The sequence below is a fragment of the Pristis pectinata genome, chromosome 3, assembly GCF_009764475.1.
Source record: "Pristis pectinata isolate sPriPec2 chromosome 3, sPriPec2.1.pri, whole genome shotgun sequence".
In the NCBI taxonomy this organism is placed as follows: Eukaryota; Metazoa; Chordata; class Chondrichthyes; order Rhinopristiformes; family Pristidae; genus Pristis; species Pristis pectinata.
In genome coordinates, this window is record NC_067407.1 from 6,513,892 (window position 1) to 6,540,224 (window position 26,333).

The following is a 26,333-nucleotide window of genomic DNA, read 5'->3' on the forward strand; positions in this document are numbered from 1 at the left end:
ATAATAAACCTGGTTCTGATTCTGACTTGCATTGAGTTAAGCCCCATTGACCAGTTCAGGACACCTCAAAGCATGTTACAGCCAATACATTTGAAGAGAAGTCATATTACAATACAGTAGACAATTTGTAAGAGCAAGATCCCATAAACTGCAAGGGAAGTCGGGTTTATTATCATGTGCACAGGTGCAGTAGAAAACTTCCTTGCAGCAGCATCGCAGGCACGAAGGTACAGACAACACACAGAATATAAATTATACAGAAATTACACATGACAGTGAAGAGAAAAAGCCAAAACAAACTGTGCAAAAACAAGACCTGAGTGCAAAAAAAAGACAAAATCAGAGACAAATCCATGGTCCGTAGTGTCCCGTTGCTGAGGTAGGGTTAGGGTTGTGCAGGTCGGTTCAAGAACCTGATGGTTGTAGGGAAGTAGCTGTTCCTGAACCTGGTGGTGTGGGACTTCAGGCTTCTGTACCTCCTGCCTGACTGTAGCAGTGAGAAGAGGGCATGGCCCGGATGGTGGGGATCCTTGATGATAGATGCCATCTTCTTGAGGCAGCGCCTCCTGCAGATGCTGTCAGTGGTGGGGAGAGCTGTGCCCGTGATGGACCAGGCTGTGTCCACTGCTCTCTGCAGCCCCACAATGCTCAGATAATGTGTTTTATTTTGATGCTGTTTGACAGATAAACAGTGAGCAGGACTATAGGGTGGTCTCAGAGTCATACAGCAGAGAAACAGGCCCTTCAAACCACCCTGTCCATGTCTGCCTTGCAAATAATGCCATTGGATCCTTTGGAACTACCTCACAAGACACATGTTTAACACTGAATCTGAAACACGGCATCTGTAACTTTTCCACACCACTCCCTCAGAACGGCATTGAAGTATTTCCTCAGTATGACACTGGAATTTGCTTCTTAACACTGTACTAGATCATTCCCTTAGCACTACAACACTTTACTCCTTCTGCATTGCATTATTCTCTCAGTACTACTCTGGAGTACATGCCCCACATTACAATGGAGTACTCCTTCACTATTGCATGAGATCTATTGTTATTTAGCACTATGATCAAACGCAATGATAATGGTGTATCTGAGTAGCTTCCTGGGCCATTTCAGGGTCAACCACATGGGTTGGGACAGTAGATTTCCTTTCTTGAAGAGTATTGGTGAACCAGGCATGTTTTCATAACAATCCAGTAGTTTCTGTGTTCATTATTGCTCAGATTAGTCAATGTCATTTTTCTTTCCAAATACCAGGTTATTAACTGCTACCATGGCAGGATTCGAACTTGGATCTCTGAATTGTTAGCCCATACCTTTGGATTAGTAGTCCGGTAACTTCACTGCTGGTCCACCACAGCTGCCCAGGCCACACCAACAGAACCTCCTAAACCCATGACCCACGATCAGGAAGGATGGGAGCCACATGGGGGTCACTCATCACCTGCAGATTCCCCACACATTAACCTGAAATATATCACGGGCCTTTCTCAATGCAGTGTCTAATTCCTGGGACTCCTGCCTCAGAACTGTGGGAGCAACTTCAGCAGAAAGGCTGAGGTAGTTCAAGAAGAAAGGTCACCTCCCACCTTCTCAAGGGTAATTAGGAAAGGCCAAAGGGCCAATTGGCTTTGTTGTTTTATATTTATATCCAGCATTACAACATGCACAGACTATTGCCTTGGAAGTCCTGCACCGCCAGGTTTAAGAACAGCTACCATTTGGTTCTTGAACCAACTGACACAACCCTAATCACTACAGTTTGGCAACACTGTGACCACTTTGCACTAAAATGGACTTTGTTGTTTTGTTCCAATTGTGTTTTCTTGTAAAAATTGTGTACAATTTATGTTTATGTTTTTCTTGTGAATGCTGCTTCTTTGATGCTAGGTGCCTGCCATGTTGCTGCAAGTAAGTTTTTCATTGCACCTGTGCACACATGTACTTGTGCATGTGACAATAAACTCGACTTTGACTTTGAGTCAATGATCTTCACCTGTCAGGGGCCGCAGATTTCTACCAACCCAACAATGGAAGCATGGCACAAGTATGCAGAATGATCCAAGGCAAATGACGTAACCAAATGTGCTCTGGATTCAGCCTCCCTCTTAGCAACCACTGCGCCCAAGACCGTCAACACTTTCCCACTCCCGCACACCCCATCTCCTTGCTGCAACCAAGAATCCCTTGGGATTGGCACAGACCAGGACTAACTCTTCCCAAGAGCCGAAACAGGCAGAATTCCTGTTACAGACTACCCTTCATTCAACGCTCTAAAACTAGGACAGTGGCCAGCCTAATTGTGAATTACTGGCATTGCTCTTTGCTGATAAAAAAAAGCATGCAGAATCACAAGACTGCAATTGAAGAGTGTTTGCTAAATATAGCATGGTGGGGCTATGTCTTGAGAGACACATTTCCCAGTCCAATAGTATCAGGTAACTCGAGCTGGGATCCTGGGCCTATTATACAGCAAGTCTGGCAGTATTTCATTATCAAGTCCATTATGACAAGCATTTGTCTCAGACAAAGGCAGAACAGAAAAGGAATTGAAGCTGACAAATTAGTCCTGAAACCAGTTTCATTTACATAACGGCTGGAAGTTCATTAATAACAGGCTTTTAATTATTCATCGTCTTGTTTCACTGGACGCAGCAGTTTTTGTTTTGTTTCCAGTGTTATGGATGTCTGGAGTTTCTAAAAGTAACAAGATGTTTGACCATTTTCTGATTTGTTCTGGAGACAGAAGAGGCTGGAATCTGGAGCAGCAAACGATCTGCTGGAGGAACTCAGCGGGTCAAGCAGCATCTGTGGCGGAGGGGGGAAAAGGAATTGTCGACGTTTCGGGTCAAAACCTGATGCAGGGTTTCAACCTGGAACATCGACAATTCCTTTCCCCCCCCTCACAGATGCAGCTCGTCCCGCTGAGTTCCTCCAGCAGACCGTTTGTTGCTCCTGGTTTGTTCTACTTGCGTCACTTCACATGGAGCTCATCAAGAAAGGTCTTCGACATCATCTGGATGCCCGACAGTACTTTAGGGCTAGTGAAGTACTTTTGACGTACAGTTGTGGGGAGGATACAGAAGACTCCATTTGAGCACAGCAAGATTGCAACAAATAGAACCAAGTGACATTGGTTCAAAAGGGAGAAAAGCTGGTCATCCTACCAAGGTGAGCTTAGATGTGCATCTTTGGAATATTGTTGCAGTGTTCTTCACAGTCGTATTTTGGTTGGCAGTGTAATGGAGTCACAGGTAGACAGGGTGGTGAAGAAGGCTATTGGCATGCTGGCCCTCATCAGTCAGGGCATTGACTATAGAAGTTGGTGCGGTTGCACAGGAGGCCACAATTGGAGTTTTGTGTTCAGTTTTGGTCGCCCTGCTATAGGAAAGATGTTATTAAACTGGAAAGAGTGCAGAAAAGATTTACAAGGATGCTGCCAGGACTTGAGGGACTGAGTTATAGGGAGAGGTTGGACAGGCTGGGACTTTATTCCTTGGAGTGTAGAATGAGAGGTGATCTTATAGAGGTGTATAAAATCACGAGGGGCAAAGACAGGGTGAATCCATGCAGTCTTTTCCGCAGGGTTAGGGAATCAAGAACTAGAGGGCATAGGTTGAAGGTGAGAGGGGAAAGATTTAATAGGAACTTGAGAGGCGACTTTTTCTTTTACACGGAGGGTGGTCTGTATGTGGAATCAGCTGCCAGAGGAAGTGGTTGAAGCAGGTACAATAACAACAGTTAAAAGGACTTGGACAGGCACATGGGTAGGAAAGGTTGAGAAGTTTATGGGCCAAACGCTGGCAAATAGCACTAGCTTGGATGGGGCATCTGGGTCGGCATGGACCAGTTGGGCCAAAGGGCCTGTTTCTATGCTGTACACCTCCATGCATACTCCGTCAGTAAGGAGTTAACTGGAAATATTGACTCTTGCTTCTCTCTCCACAGATGCTGTTTGGCTTGTTGAGTGTCTCCAACATTTTGTTTTTATTTCAAGATTTCCAGCATCTGCAGTTTTTATTTGATTTTCTAATCCAATGCTCCAAAACACAATGATGTGAACTTTGCACCATCTCTTTGCACCACCTCAAAGACCCTTCCTGACCCAAAACGTTGACCACCTGCTTTTCTCCATAGATGCTGCCTGGCCTGCTGAGTTCTTCCAGCATCATCGTGTCCATCTTATTGGACTAGGGGACCATTAACAGCGGGATAAAAGCTGGTGGTACCTGCTTTAACACTTTTGTATCTTCTGCCCGATGGGAGGGGGGAGAAGAGAGAATGTCTGGGGTGGGTGGGGTCTTTGATTATGCTGGCTGCTTTACCAAGGCAGTGAGAAGTGGAGACAAGAATCCATGGATATTCTTGTACTCGAAGGAATGCTATAGAGGCTTACCAGATTTGATTCCTGGAAAGGGGATTAGTTGGTTTAGACACTACAGGCCCAGTCATCTTCAGTTTCAAACAATGAGAAGTAATTTAATTGAGATGCAAGAACCTCTTATGGGACTTGACAGGATTAAAGCAGGGATAATATTTCCCCTGGCTGGGGTGCCCAGAGCTGAGAGTCACACACTTAAGATAAGGACAGAGATGAAAAGAAGTTCTTCACTCAGAGGACAGCAAATCTTTAGAATTATATACTCAAGAGGACTGTGGAGGCTCAGTTGTTGAGAGTATTCAAGAGAGATAGATTTTTCGATGTTGAAGTTGTCAAGTCATAGAGTTATACAGCACAGAAGCAGGTTCTGCAGCCCAACTCGTCCACGCCAACCTAGTTGCCTACCTGAGTAAGTCCCCAAGTCCCATTGCAGAGAGTCATGGACACAGCTCAGTACATCACGGAAACCAGCCTCTCCTCCATGGACTCTGTCCACGCTTCTCGCTGCCTCGGTAAAGCAGCCAGGATAATCAGAGACCCCACCCACCCCGGACATTCTCTCTTCTCCCCCCTTCCATCAGGCAGAATATACAAAAGCCTGAAAGCACGTACCAGCAGGCTCAAGGAAAGCTTCTATCCCACTGTTATAAGACCATTGAATGGTTCGCTAGTACGATAAAATGGACTCTTGACCTCAGAATCTATCTCGTTATGACCATCTACACCTTATTTACCTTGTCCAGGCCTTGCAACTTATTGTCTGCCTGCACTGCACTTTCTCTGTAACTGTAACACTTTATTCTGCATTCTGTTATTGTTTTCCCTTGTACTACCTCAATGCACTGATGTGATGAAATGATCTGTATGGACTGCTTGCAAAACAAAGTTCTTCACTGTACCTCGGTACTTGTGACAATAATAAACCAATTCCAGTTTGCCTGCGTTTGGCCCAAATCCCTCTAAACCTTTCCCATGTGTGAACCTACCGAAATGTCTTTTTAAATATTATCAGAATCGGGGTCATCATCACTGACATATGTCATGAAATTTGTTGTTTTGTGACAGCAGTACAGTGCAAGACATAAAGACGTAAAAATTACTTTCAGCTGCAAAATTAAGTAAATAGTGCAAAAGAGGAATAACGAGGTAGTGTTCATGGGTTCCTGGACCGTTCAGAAATCTGATGACAGAGAGGAAGAAGCTGTTCCTGAAACATTAAGTGTGGGTTTTCAGGCTCCTGTACCTCCTCCCCAATGGTAGTAATGAGAGGAGAGCATGTCCCAGATGGTGAAGGTTCTTAGTGATGGATGCCGCCTTCTTGAGGCACCACCTCTCGAAGATGTCCTCGAAGGTGGGGAAGGTTGTGCCCGTGATGGAGCTGGCTGAATCTATAACTGTCTGCAGCCTCTTTTTATCCTGCACATTGGAGCCTTCATACCAGGCAGTGATGCAACCAGTCAGAATGTTCTCCACCGTACATCTGTAGAAATTTGCAAGAGTCTTTGGTGACGTACCAAATCTCCTCAAACTCCTAATAAAGTGGAGCCGCTGGCGTGCCTTCTTCATGATTGCATCAATGTGTTGGAGAATGGAATCAACTCCAATCTACTTTTTACAAAAGTATCATCAGGAAGACACAGGAAAAGTATGATGCTACCTGGTCATTAGACAGATTTCACATCAGATCAGTCAAACAGAAGAGACATAACACAACATTGAATAAGTCCAGTAACCAACACACCAAAGGAAAATAAAAGTCAACCAGCAAGTCTGTGAAGCTTTCATATAAACCTATAATAAGCCTGGAATCAGAGTGCTTGGCAAACTGCGAGACTCCACAAACCACGGGAAGAATATTAGTGCTTCAGAGGGGATTGTACTTTCTATTTCATTCTGAGGTCGCAACAGTTGCTGGCAAAGTCAACATTTATTGCCCATTCCTTACGTCCTGCATTTGAATAATCTGAACTTTCCCCTCACCACCACTTAACCTTCCATTTTCCTGTTAAATTTTTCAAATCTTCCTGTTTAGCCACACAATGACAAATCTAACATCTAGATTATCTGACATTTTGTCTGAAAGCCACCATTTGAGAATTCTAATAGATGGGAATATGAATAATTCATGTTTAAAAATGACAATTCCTACTCTTCCCCAGATCCCTGCCTATTTCTGATGAAGACCTTTCTCTGCACCTCGGAGCCAGGAACTTTATTTTCAAGTTCCATTCCAAGCCTTGATCACAACCAAGGCCAGCACCAAGCGATGTAACATTGGTGGAGATGACGTCTTTTAGTTGAGACATTAAACTTTCACTAATTGCATGACCGCAACCTCCCCTTCTCTGGAGAACATGAAGATGCCAACACACAATGGAGCATTCAAATGGGCCAAGATCCATGAGTGAACAAACAAAAAAAATGACTAGTTGGACATTTATCTTATTCAGTCTGTGGACAATTGCCGGGTGCAAATTGGCCACAGTATCTGCATTTGTAACAGTAAATCCAGGACGAAACCATTATTCAGAGGTTCAGAAAGCTCAGGGAAATAAAGGTATGTTTGGAAATGGAACTATTCTTTCCTTAGTAAGGATATTCATTGGGATTCTTACCTGTACCAGATGCCTACTTTTCTGTTCATTACTGAACACAGTCATTCATCTACACGTCATCTTTTAAGGACTTCCAACATAACAAGAAGAAGCATTTTGTTCTTGCTCCTTGATTCTTCCCAATGCAAGTGAAATTCCAGCACCAGGGATTGGCATATTCCTTTTTCCATTCCTGTCTAGACACTTAATTCAGTATTTCTTGGGTTTCTTGCTTGATTCAGTGTTCTAGTCACAATATGCAGAAATTAGGAGATTGCATGTTCAACCCCAAACGAAATTTAGTTCGTAGAAAGAGGAATAGACCATTCAAACCTGCGCCACAGCTTGGGGTTATGAATTTGTTTGTCTATGATGCACGTCACATCCAAACAGGAAAAGATTATTAATCTCAGTTTGATTACTCTAATCTCGGCAATGTTTCAGTGAAAGAATTCCCGAATTTCCTCTACATGAATAATGATTTTTACCCCTCAAATGCCCAAGTATTTCAAGATTATGGTCCTTCTTGTGGATGCTTTATATCCTGTTCTGTTGCTCATTTTGAACACCCCCTCAATCTTCTTTCTTCAATAAAGCATAAACCTTGTGTATGACAGGTACTCACATTTATTAGCTCTGGAATTATTCCAGTGAATGTCTTTTGTATCTCTCCAAGGCTGCAGCCTTGAGGAGTGGTTCCTCAAAGCTCAACTGCAGCATCACTTCCCTCAACCATCCAGCTCCACTTTGCCCTCCAGCCTCAGTTAGTCATGACCAATAATCCATTTGCCATCACAACTATTTTGTTGCAACTGTCCATGGATTTAGAGGTACTAAATATGGACATAGAAAGCACACCAGCGTTTCTACTTCCCCACTAGGCTAAAGGAATTTGCATGTCGCCATTGACCCTCACCAATTTTTACAGATGTACCACCAAAAGCATCTTATCTGGATGCATCACAGCTTGGTATGGCAATTGCTCTGCCCAAGACTGCAAGAAATTGCACAGAGTTGTGAAAACAGCCCAGTCTATCAGGAAAACCAGCCTCCCCTTCATTGACTCTACCTTGGCAAAGCAGCTAATATAATCAAGGACCCCTCCCACCCCGGTCATTCTCTCTTCTCCCCACTTCCGTCAGGCAGAAGATACCAAAGCTTGAGAACACGCACCACCAGGCTCAAGGACAGCTTGTATCCTGGTTTTATAAAACTATTGAATGGACTTCCTGTAAGATAAAGATCAACTCTTGATCTCTCAATGTACCTCGTCGTGGCCCTTGCACCTTATTGTCTACCTGCACTACACTTTCTCTGTAACTTTAACCCTATATTCTGCATTCTGTTTCTTCCCCTTTTGTACTACCTCAATGTACTTATGTTTGGAATGATCTGTCTGGATGGCACGCAAACAAAAGCTTTTCACTGTATCTCGTTACACAAGGCAATAATAAACTAATTAAATAAGACAAGATATCTTTATTAGTCACATGTACATCGAAACACACAGTGAAATAAGTCTTTTTGCATTTCTAAGTATGCCGGGGGCCGCCCGCAAGTGTTGCTACACTTCCGGCGCCAACATAGCATGCCCACAACTTCCTAACCCCTATGTCTTTGGAATGTGGGAGGAAACCGGAGCACCCGGAGGAAACCCACGCAGACACGGGGAGAACGTACAAACTCCTTATAGACAGCAGCCGGAATTGAACCCGAGTCGCTGGCGCTGTAATAGCGTTACACTAACTGCTACACTACTATGCCTGCCCTTAAAGAAAGCTGAGCCCAATGTGGGGCTCAAACCAATGACCCTGAGATTAAGAGTCGCACGCTCTACCGACTGAGCTAGCCTGGCTGTTTACCCAGCTCCACTTTGTACTCTAGTCTTATTGAGTTAATGGCCAACAATCCATCAGCCATCCTGATTTTGTTGAAATGTCCACAGCTTACTGCCATTCAGAAAATACCACCATTTTACTTACTCCATCAATGAATTCAATCTCATCTTAATCCACCCCATGAAACTTTTTCTGTAGCTGTGACACTTTTCTCTGTTCTGTTACTGTTTTTACCTGTACTACCTGAACGCACTTTGTACTAACTCAATGTAACTGCACTGTGTAATGAATTGACCTGTACAATCGGTTTGTAAGACAAGCTTTTCACTGTACCTCGGTACAAGTGACAATAATAACCCAATACCTCTAGACTTCTCAATATTCCCTGTGAAACAGTGGACAGAGGTCCCTCCTATATGAATGATTGCTGGTGTTAAATTTTACTATTTTAAAAAGTAAAATTATGAATTCACATTCTTGCGGAAAATACTTCACACAATACGAGCCAGTGGGAGGGGAAAGATTTAATAAGGAACCTGAGGGGCAGCTTCTTCACGCAAAGGGTGATGCGTATTTGGAACGAGCTGCCAGAAATAGTGGTTGAGGCGGGCACATCAGCAACGTTTAAAAGCCATCTAGATAAGTACACGGATAGGAGGGGTTTAGGGGGCTTTGGGCCAAATGCGGGCAGATGGGACGAACTCGCTGGGCAACACTGTCAGCATGGATGAGATGGGCTGAAGGGCCTATTTCTGTGCTGTATGGCTCTAAGTAAATGATAGGAAGTTCAAAGGACCAGGGCCAAGGTCAATTTGTTTCCCTTATTCGATTCCATGCTCCATCTTCCTTTCCTATCAGATTCCACCATCTGCAGCCCTCTGTCCCCTCCACCTCTCACCCCCCAGCCTCTGTCGCTATTCCCACCCTCCCCTCCTCCATCTGTCTATCACCCCTCCTCACCTGGATCCACCCCTTCCCCTCACCTCTTTATACTGGCTATCTCCTGTCTATCTTTTAGTCTTGAGCCGAAACATCGACTGCCAATTCCCCTCCACAGACGCTGCCTGACCTGTTGAGTTCCTCCAGCAGTTTGCTTTTAACCGCAGATTCCAGCACCTGCGGTTTCTTCTGTCTCAATGTTGATCTTTGGTTCGGAAATGGAACAGAAGCAAGGTCTAAGTCTGACTTGCAGATTCCGGGATACATTACATTTGCTTCTCAGCACCCTCCTGGTGGCACCTTTCTCAAGATGGACAAATGCTCCTCACTTGGTAAACGTTAAATATAATTTTGCACCCTTCTGTTTTCATACCTGCAGGTTGATCGTGAATGTGCCTGGGCAGAACCAATGTTGCTCCATTACAGAATTATGAACAAGTTCAATGTCAGTCACAGAACACATTTCTCCTGGAGCAAAACCTAAAGAACAACCGCTAACTGCAGTTCTTCAAAGATGATCTCACTCGTATTATCTTTCAGTTATCCACCATTTCTCTGTGTTCTGCCTCAACAATGAAATGACAATTGAACTTTTGATTGTGTGTGTCCACAAGTCACTTAGAGTCAGAGTCATAGAGTAATACAGCATTGAAACAGGCCCTTTGGTCCAACTCATCCATGCTAACCACCATTAGTCCCAGGTGAGCACATTTGGCCCATATCCCTCCAAACCTTTCCTATCCATGTACTTATCCAAACATCTTTTAAATGTTATTGTGCCTGCCTGAACCACTTCCTCTGACTGCTCATTCTATATATCTGTGTGAAGAAGTTGACCCTCAGGTCCCTTTTAACTCTTACACCTCTCACATTAAACCTATGCCCTCTAGTTCTTCATTCCTTTTCCCTGAGAAAAAGTCTGTGTGTGTTATCTATACCCCTCATGATTTTATACACCATCTATAGGGCCATCCCCAATAACCAACGCTCCAAGGAATAAAGCCCTAGCCTGCCCAACCTCTCCCGATAACTCAGGCCCTCGAGTCCTGGCAGCATCCCCGGAAATCATCTCTGCTTCTCAGTCCTGACGCAGGGTTTCGACCCAAAACATCTACAATTCCTCTCCTCCTCCCCCCCCCACCCCCACAGATGCTGCTCGACCCACTGAGTTCCACCAGCAGTTTGTTTGTTGCTCCAGATTCTAGCACCTACAGTCTCATTAAGGACTCTCACCACCCGGGACATGCCCTCTTCTTGTTACTACCATCAGGGAGGAGGTACAGGAGCCTGAAGACCCACACTCAACGATTCAGGAACAGCTTCCTCCCCTCCGCCATCAGATTCCTGAACGATTCAAGAACACTACCTCGTTATTCCTCTTTTGCACTATTTATTTATGTAACATAGTAATTTTTGTGTCTTGCACTGCACTGCTGCCACAAAACAACAAATCTCACGACATATGTCAGTGATAATAAACCTGACTGTGATTCTCTCATGCTTCTACCCCATCACTGTACTGGGCAGCAGTGTTGACCCAGATTTTGTGCTTAAATCTCTGGAGCAGGACCTGACTCCTGGCTTGCATCGTACCAACTGAGCCACGTCAGAATCGGTGACCAAAGTGTCGTGGAGCATCCTGAGGAAGCAATAGGCCGGCAGCTAAGCACACACAGTCTTTCTCTCTGCTCGGTGGAGGCAACGACCAGACAGTTCTCTGTGCACAAGGACTCTGCAATTTGATCTTGGGAACCAGAGAACTCTCAACTTGGGGAAAGCGTGCAACACCATTCCTGCTGCAGGAAAGATGCCACCCAGCTGGAAAGAGGAGACTTGCGAGGACGTTGCCAGGACTCGAGGGACTGAATTATGGAAAGACATTGAGCAGGTTGGGGCTTTATTCATTGGAGTGAGGGGGTGACTTTATAGGGGTGTATAAAATCATGAGGGGCATAGGTAGGGTGCATGCACACAGTCCTTTTCCCCAGGGCTGGGGAATCAAGAACTAGAGGACATAGGTCTAACATGAGGGGGGAGATTAAATAGTAACCTGAGGGGCAACCTTTTCACCCAGAGGATGGTCCATATGTGGAATGAGCTACCAGGAGAAGCGGTTGAGGCAGTAATATTAACAAATAAAAGACACTTGGACAGGTGCATGGATAGGAAAGATTTAGACGGATATGGGCCAAATGGGACTAGCTTGGATGGGAATATTGGTCAGTTGGGCTGAAGGGCCTGTTTCAGTGCTCTATGACTCTATGTCAAAAATTTGCAGGAAATGTGGGTGCACAAATCCCCCATTTTTTTGGCACAAAATGATAATGTAAACACAACCTTGGTGCATAATAAACCTCGAGTGAAACAGCCAACGCAATACCTCACAAGATGCCCAGCACACTGACAAGCTAGAGTGCGGAAAGTACAAGATGTTCTGGAAATGTATGTGAAACTTGAGATCGTTAGCAACACAGTTGTACAAGTTCACAACTCGCAGAAATATTTATTCAGAGAGAAGTGGAAATAAAAACCCTGAGCATATGCAGAGATCAACAGTCAATCTTCTAATTCCTTTTGGAGGTTTAAGGTGGGCAATATTATTGTAACCACAGCCCAAATCCAGAAAGTTTGACCATCCCAAGCCCTGGAGTAAAAAGGCAAGACTCGGTTGACAGTGATGGATGATTAAACTTCGGCAAACTTTCTTTAGAAAAAAAATGGAGTTTTGAGCATTTCTTTCACAGATAGCTGTCACCATCCCCTTGAAAAGTGGCAATGAGCCATCTTCTTGAACCACCGTAGTCGGTGTGAAGGAGTTGCTCCCAGATTTCCGATAAGAACTGCCTCAGAGTAAAGGGGCGTCCTCTTAAAACTGAGATGAGGAGGAATTTCTTCAGCCAGAGGGTGGTGAATCTGTGGAATTCGTTGCCACAGAGGGCTGTGGAGGCCAAATCATTGGGTGTATTTAAGCCAGAGGTTGATAGGTTCTTGAGTGGTCAGGGGGTTAAGGGGAGAAGGTGGGATAATGGGGTTGAGAGAGAGAAAAAAAAAATCAGCCATGATTGAATGGCAGAGCAGACTCGATGGGCCAAATGGCCTAATTCTGCTCCTATATCTGATGGTCTTATAATGGTTGAGGGGGGTTTCAGTATATTGATGTTAATTTGATTGAAGAATAACAATAGTCACTTAGGTCAGAATGATACTGGGAGTGGTTTAGTGGTTCATGTCAGTCAGCGTTACACTCCAGGGGTCACTGGGTAGAACCGTTCTGGGATCAGACATTACCCATATTTCAAACCTCCAAAAGACATTGAAGGATTGAGTCCTAATCATAGGTCATAGAGAGACGTAGCACAGAAACAGGCCCTTCAGTCCATCAAGTCCATACCAACCATCAACCACTCATTTACGTTCATCCTACATTAACCTATGTTTTAATTTCTCCTCACATTCTCATCCATGATCCCAGAATTTTTTTACATACCAGAGGCAATTTAGAGCGGACAATTAACCCTCACGTTTTTGGGACATGGAAGGAAACCAGAGCATCAGAGGAAACAGGGAGAACGTGCAAGCTCCACACAGACAGCACCCGACGTCAGGATTGAACCCGGGTCTGCGAGACAGTGGCTCTACTTGCTGCATTGTTGTGCCACCCCTGATCTCCGTGTGTGTTTGAAGAGTTTTGATTTCCCATTTCTCGATGAATAAATACATTTGGGAGTTGTGAATTGCACAAATGAGTTGCTATAGCTCTCAATTTTCACATACTTTTCCAGAACATCTTATTAAAGCAGCAGGGGTGAGACTGCCTTATCACTGGAGGCTGTGGAGATGATGGGTTTGGGACATTTCATGTATCACAACAATGACTGCATTTTATTGGTTCTAAAGCACTTTGGGACATCCTGAGATTATGAAAGGTGCGAAATAAATTCAAGTCTTTCTGTGTTTCCAAGTACAGTAAAGTCAAAATGATTGCATCATTGACGACAAATGTTTCCCAGAAAATCTGCTTCTAGCCTTTATACAGGTCAATTATCTCACTGGACAAGAAAGTTAAGGGCAAAAAACAAACTGCTGAAAGAACTCAGCGGGTCAAGCAACATCCAGGGAGGGAAATGGACAGTCGACGTTTCGGGTCAAGACCCTTCATCTGGACTGGACCGGTATAAAGAGGTGGAAAAGGCTATCTCCAATCTTTCTTTTAGTCTAGATCAAGAGTCTCGACCCAAAACGTTGAACGTACACTTCCATCCACAAATGCTGCCTGACCTGCTGAGTTCATCCAGCATTTTGTGTGTTGCTCCAGATTCCAACATCTGCAGTGTCTCTTGTGTCTCCAAATTTTGCAGAAGCCCACACAATGATTCAGGAGCTGCAGTCCACAGCTGGACTCTCTCCATCTTTCTGGCTGCTCGAATCAATGACCTATCAAGGGTGGCAAGCAGCCACTTATCAGATGGGTGGACCACCCATTTGACTTAAGCCCTGTGGACCCTCGCACTCCAAGCCCAAGGAACTGAGGTTGGACAGGAGACCTAGATTTCAAATCAAGAGTCCAGTCACCCGATAGGTCTCAAAATGTGTTAAGGTCCTGAAAGGGAGAAGCAAACGCTGCAATGAGTTCTGTCAGCTTTAATTAAGGAGTAATTGCTTTGTTCCCCATACGTTTCACTGAACAGTTTTGGAAATATCTGCTCATTGATTGAACTTTTTGCAGGGAATTTATATAAAACTGGTTCAGACAGAGTAAACATTCAACTGCTGAATGTTATTTGGATGTATTAAAATCGATGGTGCAACATATTTGGACTTTAAGATCACAAACGTCTGAAACTGTAATAGAACATAGACCAGTACAGCACAGGAACAGGCCCTTTGTCCCACAATGTCTGTGCCAAACATGATATCAAATTAAACTAATCCCCTCTGCCTGCACAAGGTCCATATCCCTCCATTATCTGCATGTTCATGTGTCTATAAAGCCTCTTAAACACCACTATCGTATCTGCTTCCACCACCATCCCTGGTAGCCTGTTCCAGGCACCTAACACTCTGTCAAAAAAAAACTTGCCCAGCACATCTCCTTTGAACTTTCCCTCTCTCACCTTACACTTATTAGGGGCTGAGAACGTTTAAAGGTCAGTTGGACAGGTACATGGATGATTAGGAGGTTACAAGCCAAATGCTGGCAAATGGGACCAGCTTAGGACCATAGAACCATAGAAAACTACAGCACAGAAAACAGGCCATTTGGCCCTTCTAGTCTGTGCCAAAACATTATTCTGATAGTCCCATTTACCTGCCCCCAGCCCATACCCCTCCAGACCTCTCTCGTCCATGTATCTATCCAATTTACTCTTAAAAGTTAAGAGCGAGCCCGCATTTACCACATCAGATGGCAGCTCGTTCCACACTCCCACCACTCTTTAGGTGAAGAAGTTTCCTCTAATGTTCCCCCAAACCTTTCCCCTTTCACCCTAAAGCCATGTCCTCTCGTACTTATCTCTCCTAATCTAGGTGGAAAGAGCCTACTTGCATTAACCCTGTCTATGCCCCTCATCATTTTGTAAACCTCTATCATATCTCCCCTCATTCTTCTCCACTCCAAGGAATAAAGTCCTGACCTGTTCAATCTTTTTCTGTAACTCAACTCCTGAAGACCCGGCAACATTCTAGTAAATCTCCTCTGCACTCTTTCAATCTTACTGACATCCTTCCTGTAGTTCGGCGACCAGAACTGCACACAATATTCTAAATTTGGTCTTACCAATGACTTATACAACCTCACCAAAACATTCCAACTCCTATACTCAATACTTTGATTTATAAATGCCAGGATGCCAAAAGCCTTTTTTACAACCCTGTCTACCTGTGAATCTACTTTCAGGGAATTATGTATCTGAACTCCCAGATCCCTTTGTTCCTCCACACTCCTCAGTGCCCTACCATTTACTGTGTATGTCCTCCCTTGATTTGTCCTTCCAAAATGCAACACCTCACACTTGTCTGCATTAAATTCCATCTGCTATTTTCTGGACCATTTTTCCATTTCGTCCAGATCCCACTGCAAGCTTTGAAAGCCTTCCTCGCCGTCCACTATACCTCCAATCTTAATGTCATCCGCAAACTTACTAATCCAATTTACCACATTATCTTCTAGATCATTGGTATATACAACAAACAACAATGGCCCCAGCACAGATCCCTGAGGCACACCACTAGTCACAGGCCTCCAGTCTGAGAAACAATCATCCACAACCACTCTCTGTCTTCTCCCACTCAGCCAATTTCAAATCCAGTTTACAACCTTACCATGGATACCCATTGACTGAACCTTCTGAACTAATCTCCCATGTGGGACCTTGTCAGAGGCCTTACTAAAGTCCACGTAGACAACATCCACAGCCTTCCCTTCATCTACTTTCTTAGTGACCTCCTCAAAAAACTCCACAAGATCCGTTAAACACGATCTACCACGCACAAAGCTATGCTGACTATCCTTAATCAACCCTTGGCTGTCCAAATACTTATATGTCCTATCTCTCAGAACACCTTCCAATAATTTACCCACTACTGACGTCAGGCTCACTGGCCTGTAATTACCTGGTTTACTCTTCGAGCCTTTCTTAAACAATGGAACAACATGAGCTATCCTCCAGTCCTCTGGCTCCGCACCCATGGCTAAGGACATTTCAAATATATCTGCCAGGGCCCCTGCAATTTCTACACTAGTCTCTCTCAAGGTCCGAGGAAATATCTTGTCAGGCCCTGGGGATTTATCTACCTTTATTTGCTATAAAGCATCAAGTACCTCCTCCTTTTTAATCTCTATATGTTCCGTGACACTAGTGCTTGTTTCCCTTCCTTCCATATCCACGATGCCAGTTTCCTGAGTAAATACTGATGCTTCGATGGGCATCTTGGTCAGCATAGACCAGTTGGGCCGAAGGGCCTGTTTCCATGCTGTACGATAAGATAAGGTATCTCTACTAATCACATGTACATGGAAACACACAGTGAAATGCATCTTTTGTGTGGTGTGTCCTGGGGGCAGCCCACAAGTGTGGGGGCAGCCCACAAGTGTCACCACGCTTCCGGCGCCAACATGGAATGCCCATAGAAAATGCATCGCAACACAAGTAGATAGTAGTCAAGAAGGCAAATGTCATTCTTGCCTTCATCAGTCAGGGCATTGAGTATAAAACTGAGGAAGTCACTTTGCAGCGAGATAAAACTTTGGTTAGACCACATGTGGAGTATTAGCACATAGAACGTTACAGCGCAGTACAGGCCCTTTGGCACACAATGCTGTGTCGACATTTTATCCCACTTTAAGATCTATCTAACCCTTCCCTCCCACATAGCCCCCCATTTCTCTATCATTCATGCATCTAAGAGTCCCTTAAATGTCCCTAATGTATCTGCCCCCACAACCTCTGCCGGCAGTGCGTTCCACGTACCCACCACTCTCTGTGTAAAAAACTTACCCCTGACATCCCCCTTATGCCTTCCTCCAATCACCTTGAAATTATGTCCCTCCGTGTTAGCCATTGTCACCATAGGAAAAAGTCTCTGACTGTCCACTCGATCTTGTACACCTCTATCAAGTCACCTCTCAACCTCCTTCTCTCCAAAGAGGAAAGCCCTAGCTCACTCAACCTATCCTCATAAGACATGCTCTCCAATCCAGGCAACATCCTGATAAATATGTGCAATTCTGGTCGCCCCATTACGGGAAGGATGTGGAGGTCTTGGCGAGGGTAATGCTCTTACAGCGCCAACGACCCGGGTTCAATTCCGGCCGCTGTCTGTAAGGAGTTTGTATGTTCTCCCCGTGTGCCTGCATGGGTTTCCTCCGGGTGCTCCGGTTTCCTCCCACATTCCAAAGACGTACGGGTTAGGAAGTTGTGGGCGTGCTATGTTGGCGCCAGAAGCGTGGCGACACTTGCGGGCTGCTCACAGAACACACTCAACGCAAAAGATGCATTTCACTGTGTGTTTCAATGTACGTGTGGCTAATAAAAATATCTTATCATATAAGATATGGTCCTAATGCAGGCAAATGTGATAGTGTAAATGGGCAAAAAGGTCAGCATGGATATAGTGAGCTGAAAGGCCTTTTACTGTGCTCTACAACCCTATCACTAATGCATTTTAATTGAATTTATTTTATGATTTTTAGCATTTATTTTTCCCAACCGTTCCTAAATTTTTCCACCTAGAAACAGTGGACTATGTCTTTGACGGTATATTTTATTGCTGTGATTACTTTTTTAAAATGGCTAAAAAAAAGATTCTTTGTTTCAATGAAAGACTGGTCAGCTGATGATTTTCCTGTGGCTCAGAGTTTGTTCTTTCGAGGTTCCAGAGTTCAAATGGGGTGGAGAAGTAATTCCACATTAGTGACACTCAAAACCAAATGTTCTTTGGTGTCCCAGGCTTGCTCCCTTGAAGTACTTACTGATTGTTTGACAAGACCTTCACTTCAGTAGAAAACAAGCAAGGAAGCTGAGTTGACAGCTGCTTTCTTCATGCTGTCTCCGAATGCTGGTCTGCAGCTTGAGCTGGCTTTTAGTTACAGTTTCTCCAGGTTTTCTACCTCACTGGAAAGCCCTGCTTAATTCAAATACCTATGCCATCTTTCCAGAGGAGTTGCCAACTCTGGTTGGACCCATTCCTGAACAGATTACTCAATAACCTTTGACCTCCTATCTGTTATCCAAAATGACCCCACTGATCGTACAAGCCCTTCCTCTGCCACTTGGAAAGTGAATGGATCTGTTTGGATCTCTTTCTTGACTGTAAATCATAATGCTTAAACCTGCAAAACTACAGTCCTATTTCCAATCCCTTGCTAAATATGTCAACATGTATTTATCTAACACTTAATATATGAAAATGTCCCAGGGTACCTCACAGGAAAGTTGTCTACCTGCAATGCATTTCCCTGCAGCTGTGACACTTTGTATTCTGTTATTGTTTTTACCCTGTACTACCTCAATGCACTGTGTAATGAATTGATCTGTACGAACGGTATGCGAGATAAGTTTTTCACTGTATCTCGGTACAAGTGACAATAATAAACTAATACCAATAAAGAAACAAAGGACTGCAGATGCTGGAATCCAGATGAAAAACCCTATGATCCTGGACGACCTCAGCAGGCCAGGCAGCATCCGTAGAGAAAAGCAGTTGGTCAACGTTTCGGGTCAGGACCTTTCTTCATGAAGGTCGTGAAGAAGGGTCCTGACCTGAAATGTTGACCGCCTGCTTTTCTCCACGGGTGCTGCCTGGCCTGCTGAGTTCCTCCAGCATCATCGTGTTTTTCAATAATGATGCTCGTCCTCATTTGAACAATTGCCTATGTGGTTGGTTTTAAGAGTAGAGAGGTACAAGAAGGCAGGGGACTTCAAATTAGAGTTTTGGTAGCTAAAGGCATGGTCCCAGTGGTTAAGGTGCTTAAATTCAAGGACTTATTAACTAATGTGACACAGATATCATTGGAAGACTGACATTTATTGTCCACCCTTAATTGCCACTGGTCCGAGTGGGTTACACAGAAGGTAGGTGTGTACAGCAACAAACACAAAATGCTGGAGAAACTCAGTGGGTCAGGCAGCATCTATGGAGGGAAGTGAACAGTCAACATTTCGAGCCGAGACCCTACAGCAACCATTGTGTCTCCACAGGGGCATACAGCACAGGAACAGGCCCTTCAGCCCATGACCCCAATCCAAACTAATTCCATCTGCCTGCACATGGTCTGTATTCTTCCATTCCCTGCCTGTTCATGAGTCTAAAAGTCTCTTGAACACCACTCCTTCCACTCCTGACAGCATGTTCCAGACACCTACCACTCTCTGTGTGAACTTACCCAGCACACCTCTCTTAAACTTTCCCCCTCTCACCTGGAAGCTATGTCCTTGCTTGCTTGCTGGCCTATTTCAAGGAGCAGTTAAGAGATGGGCTTGGAATTAGAACATAGAACACTACAGCACAGTACAGGCCCTTCAGCCCACAATGTTGTGCTGACATTTTATCCTGCTCTAAGATCTATCTAACCCTTCCCTCCCATTTCTCTATCATTCATGTGGCTAAGGGTCTCTTAAATGTCCCTAATGTATCTGCCCCCACTACCTCTGCCGGCAGTGCGTTCCACACACCCACCACTCTCTGCGCAAAAAAATTTACCCCTGACATCCCCCTTATACCTTCCTCCAATAAAATTATGCCCCCTCGTGTTAGCCATTGTCGCCCTGGGAAAAAGTTTCTGACTGTTCACTCGATCTATGCCTCTTATCATCTTGTACACCTCTGTTGCATATTATATAATATAGTTGCATAGTAACCCAGCCGGGCAAAAGCAGAGGATTTCCTTCTCTGAGGAGCCCAGAATTGAAGGACTGAAAAAATTCTAGTGCTGGAGCCAATTATAAAATGCAGAAAGTGGACAGCGTCATCGAGGGACCAGAAACCAAGAAAGAAATTTTTAAAATCTGAGTGTTACTGCTTTGGCAGTCAATATTTCACATGCACACAAGAACGTTCAAGGTGGATTTTTCTTCCCCCAAGTGGTTGAAGTTTTTCTTCTTGAGGCAGTGTCCGAGAGATGAGGTGTAAATTCTTGGAGTTGCCGGGAAACTGAAAGTTTGGCAACCCTACTTGATGCTCCATTGGTCTTCTTGGATTTGGTGTTCACATCCCTGGAAGGACGTAACACTCAACACCTTGGATTGATTGATTGCACTCAGTTAAGGTCATATAATGACTACCTTGCATCTCAAGTGACTGTTGGAATTGGTTTATTATTGTCACATGTACCGAGGTACAGTGAAAAATTTGACTTGCATACCGTTCATGCAGAGCAATTCATTACATAGTGCATTGAGGTAGTACGAGGTAAAACAATACTGAATGCAGAGTAAAATGTTGTAATTCTTAGAGACATAGAATTTAGATTTAAAAGAGTAGAACGATTAAAAATAGAAATGAGTGGATCTACAGAGAGCAGCTTGCTGTCTTGCTTATCCAGGGACAGAACCCGACACCAACACTTACCGCCCTCACATCTGTCCAAATGCAGGACAACAGAAAATAATTTAATGCAGTGTAAATTTGAGGCCAGGAAATTAGATTCTTTCAAGAACATGATTGTGGTGAACATTCCTCATCATACACTACACAATATTAATTGCACTCCTGTATTAGAAGTCACAAGACGGCAAGTCTTATTCCTTGGAACGTAGGAGAATGAGGGGCGACCTTGCAGAAGTGTTTAAAATTACAAGAGTGGATGGTAACAATCTTTTCCCCGGGGTAGGGGAGTCCAAAACTAGGGCGGCATAGGTTTAGCGTGAAAGGGGAAAGGTTTAAAAGGGACCCAAGGGGCAAGTTTTTCCACGCAGAGGGTGGTGAGTATATGGAACGAGCTGCCAGAGGAAGTGGGTGAGACAGGTACAACAGTATCATTTAAGAAGCACTTGGATAGGTACATGGAGGGGTGGGGCTTAGAGAGATATGGGCCAAACACAGGAAATTGGGACTAGCTGGATGGTCACCTTGGTCAGCAAGGACTGGTTGGGCCGAAGGGCCTGCATCCGTGCCGTATTGCTCTATGACTCTAAATTGAAGGATTGCTTCAGGATTTATAGACACATATACAAGCAAGAACATGAGAGGTAGAAGCAGGAGGACAATCATCTCCCCAAGTCACAGAGTCATGGAGATACAAATAGGCCCTTCAGCACACCAAGTCCCTGCCGACCATCAACCACATGATACACTTATCCCACTTTTTATTCTCCCCACATTCCCATTAACTCCCCAGATTCTACCACTCGTCTACACACTTGGGGTAATCTACAGTGGCTAATTAACGTCAAAGGCCACAAACCTTTAGGATTTGGGAGGAAAACAGAGCACTGAGTCCCCCAGTGCCATAAGATGGACTCTTGACCTCACAATCTACCTTGTTATGACCTTGCACGTTATTGTCTGCCTGCACTGCACTTTCTCTGTAACTGTAATGCTTTATTCTGCACTCTGTTATTGTTTTACTTTGTACTACCTCAATGCGCTGTGTAATGAATTGATCTGTATGAACAGTATACAAGACAGGTTTTTCACTGTACCTCGGTACATGTGACAATAATAAACCAATTCCAATTCCCTTGTACTACTTCAATGCACTGATGTGATGAAATGATCTGTATGGATGGCATGCAAAACAAAGTTTTCATTGCACCTCAGTACACATGACAATAAGACACCAATTTACCAGGAGGATACCCATGCAGTCACAGGGAGAACGTGGAAACACAGACTTGCACCTGAAGTCAGGATTGAACCCAGGTCTCTTGCACTGTGAGGCAGTGGCTCTACGAGCTGCAGCACTGTGCTGCCCTTCCGTCTCGAATGACGGACTCTCAGGCACCGTGCAATGGACTCCTGCCTGGGGTTTGTCACCACCTCCGAACCCTCACCACCCTCGCCTCACAGGTCCAAACAAATTAGAAGCTTCACAGCCACAGCCATCCTGAAGTAGCAACTAGTTCCTCAGGTGGCAGATCCTGAAGCTCTGCATCCAGACTGCCCTGATAGCCTTTTGACTGTACGGCAGTGTAGCAGTTAGTGTAATGCTATTACAGCGCCAGTGACCCCCTTTCAATTCCGGCCACTGCCTGTAAGAAGTTTGTACGTTGTCCCTGTGTCTGTGCAGGATTCCTCCGGGTGCTCCGGTTTCCTCCCACATTCCAAAGACGTACAGATTAGGAAGTTGTGGGCATGCTATGTCGGCGCCAGAAGCGTGGCGACACTTGCGGGCTGCCCCCAGAACACTCTACGCAAAAGGTGCATTTCACCGTGTGTTTCGCTGTACACGTGACTAATAAAGATATCTTATCTTTTGTCATCAGAGGTCATTTCAACTGCTTCTAAGAGAGATCCGTTGGTAAAAATTTAATTAAATTAAGAACATAAATTTGAAGATTTTTCATGCAAATTAATTTTAAAAATATTAATTAAATAAAACCCATCCAGGTCATCGACCCTGTTTAAACGAATGGGCTGATGCTCTACTGTGGCTGCTGTAAAGGGAAAGAGCTAGGTGCTTGCTTAATTCGGGAGTGGAGCTGGAGATCACCTTCTGACCTCGAGCACATTCCTTGCTTCTGCATTGGTAAGTGATAAATTGGTTTATTACTGTCGCATGTACCGAGTTACAGTGAAAAACTTTACTTTGCATGCCATCCATACAGATCATTTCATTTCAACAGTGCATTGAGATAGTACAAGGGAAAACAATAACAGAGTGCAGAATAGAGTGTTACAGAGAAAGTGCTGTGCAGGCAGACAATAAGTTGCAAGGCCATGACAAGGTAAATTGTGAGGACAGATGTCCATCTTATCATACAAGAGGTCAGTTCAATAGTCTGAAAACAGCGGGATAGAAGCTGTCCTTGAGCCTGGTGGTACGTGCTTTCAGGCTTTTGTATCTTCTGCCGAAGGGAGGCGGGGAGGAAGAAGAGAGAATGCCTAGAGTGGGAGGTGCCTTTGATTATTATTTGGCTGTTGTACCGAGGCAGTGAGAAGTGCAGACAGAGTCCGTGGAGGGGAGGCTGGTTTCCGTGATGTGCTGGGCTGAGTCCACAACTCTCTGCAGTTTCTTGCGGTCACAGGCAGAGCAGTTGCCGTATCAAGCCATGGTGCATCTGGATAGGATGCTTTCTATGGTGCATTGATAAATATTGGTGAGGGTCTACGGGGACATGTCAAAGAGAAACAAAGGACCGCAGATGCTGGAATCTAGATGAAAAACACGATGATGCTGGAGGAACTCAGCAGGCCAGGCAGCATCTGTGGGAAAAAATCAGGTGGTCAACGTTTTGGGTCAGGACCCTTCTTCAGGACCGGTCCTGAACCGAAACGTTGACCGCCTGCTTTTCTCCAGGGGTGTTGCCTGCCTGCTGAGTTCCTCCAGCATCATCGTGATTTTCCATCGGGGACATGTCAAATTTCTTTAGCCTCCTGAGGATGCACATTGCAATGTGCAGAAGGCAGGAACCCACTGACCAAGTCATCACAACCCTTGTGCTTTAAACCACCACTCACTTGTTTATGAAATATCCTGGCCAATTTTGTTATCCAGGAATCCAAAATAAAATTGTCTTTGCTTTGAATTGATCTTACAATTCTTTCTGAAGCAAGAATGTGTGCATAAAAGATTAGAATATTTAAATAGATTATGACTGGACTAGAGAATATGGTGTCCCCTTGCTGCAGAGAAGTTTTAATGGAGGTGGTAAAGACCTTGATGAGTTAAGGTAATGAAAATAGAGGAAAGCTGATCCCATTAGCAGATGATTCAGGTTTAGAATTCTGGGCCAAAGATTCAAGAGACTGTAAACAAAGCTTGTTAACACTGAGGGTAGGCGAGGTACTGAGTTGGATGATCAGCTTTGATCATGCTGTGTGATAGGAACGGGCCTGAAGGGCTGAATGCAATGTGGCCTTTGGTCTGTAATTTCCCTGGTCTGGAAGCTACTGCCTGTCAGGGTGATGGACAGAACATTCAAAGAAAGAATTGGATGAATACAAGAGAGAAAGGGGGAAAAGGGAAGGAAACTGGACCGTTGGGTTTGCTATTCTCGGAGACATCATGAACTTGATGGGTGAATGGTCAGCACACGGTGCGTCATGGACACCAGCCTCCCCTCCTTGGACTCTGTCTTTACCTCTCGCTGCCTTGGTGAAGCAGCCAGCATAATCAAAGACCCCACCCACCCGGGTCATTCTCTCTTCTCTCCTCTTCCATCGGGTAGAAGATACAGGAGCCTGAGGGCACGTCCCACCAGACTTAAGGACAGCTTCTACCCCACTGTGATAAGACTATTGAATGGTTCCCTTATACAATGAGATGGACTCTGACCTCACGATCTATCTTGTTGTGACCTTGCACCTTATTGCACTGCACTTTCTCTGCAGCTGTGACACTTTACTCTGTACTGTTATTGTTTTTACCTGTACTACATCAATGCACTCTGTACTAACTCAATGTAACTGTACTGTGGAATGAATTGACCTGTATGATCGGTATGCAAGACAAGTTTTTCACTGTACCTGGGTACAAGTGACAATAATAAACCAATACCAATACTAATACACAAGAAAACTTGATGTCCAGCTCCACCAGTCTAACCTTGTGGCCAACTTCCAACGACAGTGGCAAACAAACCAAGCAGAGTGATTCAAATAGATTCATAAAGACTTCCACATTAAGTGTTCTTTCCGTTGAACAAAAACATGCAATAAGTTACGATATAGAAATGTACAAAAGCAATTTCCATGTCAAACATTAAGGAGGTTTTCCCAAATTGAACGGATGGTATCAATTACATTACATCAGCTGCATACTGCAAGCCACAAATAGTTAGAAAATCATTACTGTGCAATTAAAGACAGCCTGCTGTAGGTGAATTGGATTTTCCTTGACTCAGAGCAAGTGTTTTGAATTTCTAGTTCTGGAACAAAAAAGTCCTTGCCAGCATTGGTCAGATATCCACATCCAACAATAGATGGTCACTGTTTATCAAACTCTTGCCCAATTTTCTGCTGTTGTACAAATCCACAAGGGTTATCCTCCAGATGACACAGACCAAAAGGAGAAGAGTGATTGGCACCCCCATAGTCACTCCACCAATGAAGCACACTGGCTGACGTGACTGCCATTGGTGTAATGATATTGGTATAGAAAATGGTAAAAATTTAATTAAAAACAAATCTGAAGATATTTCATGCAAATTAATTAAAGAACATTAATTGAAACAAACCCATCCAGGTCATCGGCCCTGTTTAAACAAATGGGCTGATGATCTACCATGGCTGCTGTAAAGGGAAGGAGCAAAGTGCTTGTTGAATTCAGGAGTGGAGCTAGAGATCAGCTTCTGACCTTAAGCACATTCCTTGCTTCTGCATTGGTAAATCATCCACCTGGGTCATTCTCTCCTCTTCCATCAGGTAGAAGATACAGGAGCCTGAGGGCACGTACCACCAGACTTAAGGACAGCTTCTACCCCACTGTGATAAGACTATTGAATGGTTCCTGTATACAATGAGATGGACTCTGACCTCACGATCTACCTTGTTGTGACCTTGTACCTTATTGCACTGCACTTTCTCTGTAGCTGTGACACTTTACTCTGTACTGTTACTGTTTTTACCTGTACTACATCAATGCACTCTGTACTAACCCAATGCAACTGCACTGTGTAATGAATTGACCTGTACGATCGGTATGCAAGACAAGTTTTTCACCGTACCTCGGTACAAGTGACAATAATAAACCAATACTTATAATAAATTGGTTTATTATTGTCAAATGTACTGAGGTACAGTGAAAGACTTTATCAAAATGAAAAAAATGGTTTATTATTGTCACATGTATCAAGATACAGTGAAAAGCTTTTGTTTGCATCCATCCAGGCAGATCATGTTACATACCTTGAAACTTTAAAAACTATTTTTTCAACACGGTAAAACAGGCCCTTCCAGCCCAAAGAGCCCGTGCCA

General features: G+C 44.2%; 1 protein-coding gene across 4 annotated transcripts in view; it reads right to left on the minus strand.

Moving 5' to 3' along the window:
• Positions 1 to 26,333, minus strand: part of adgrl2a (adhesion G protein-coupled receptor L2a) — a 775,507-nt gene that overhangs the window by 665,981 nt on the left and 83,193 nt on the right. The window lies entirely within an intron of this gene.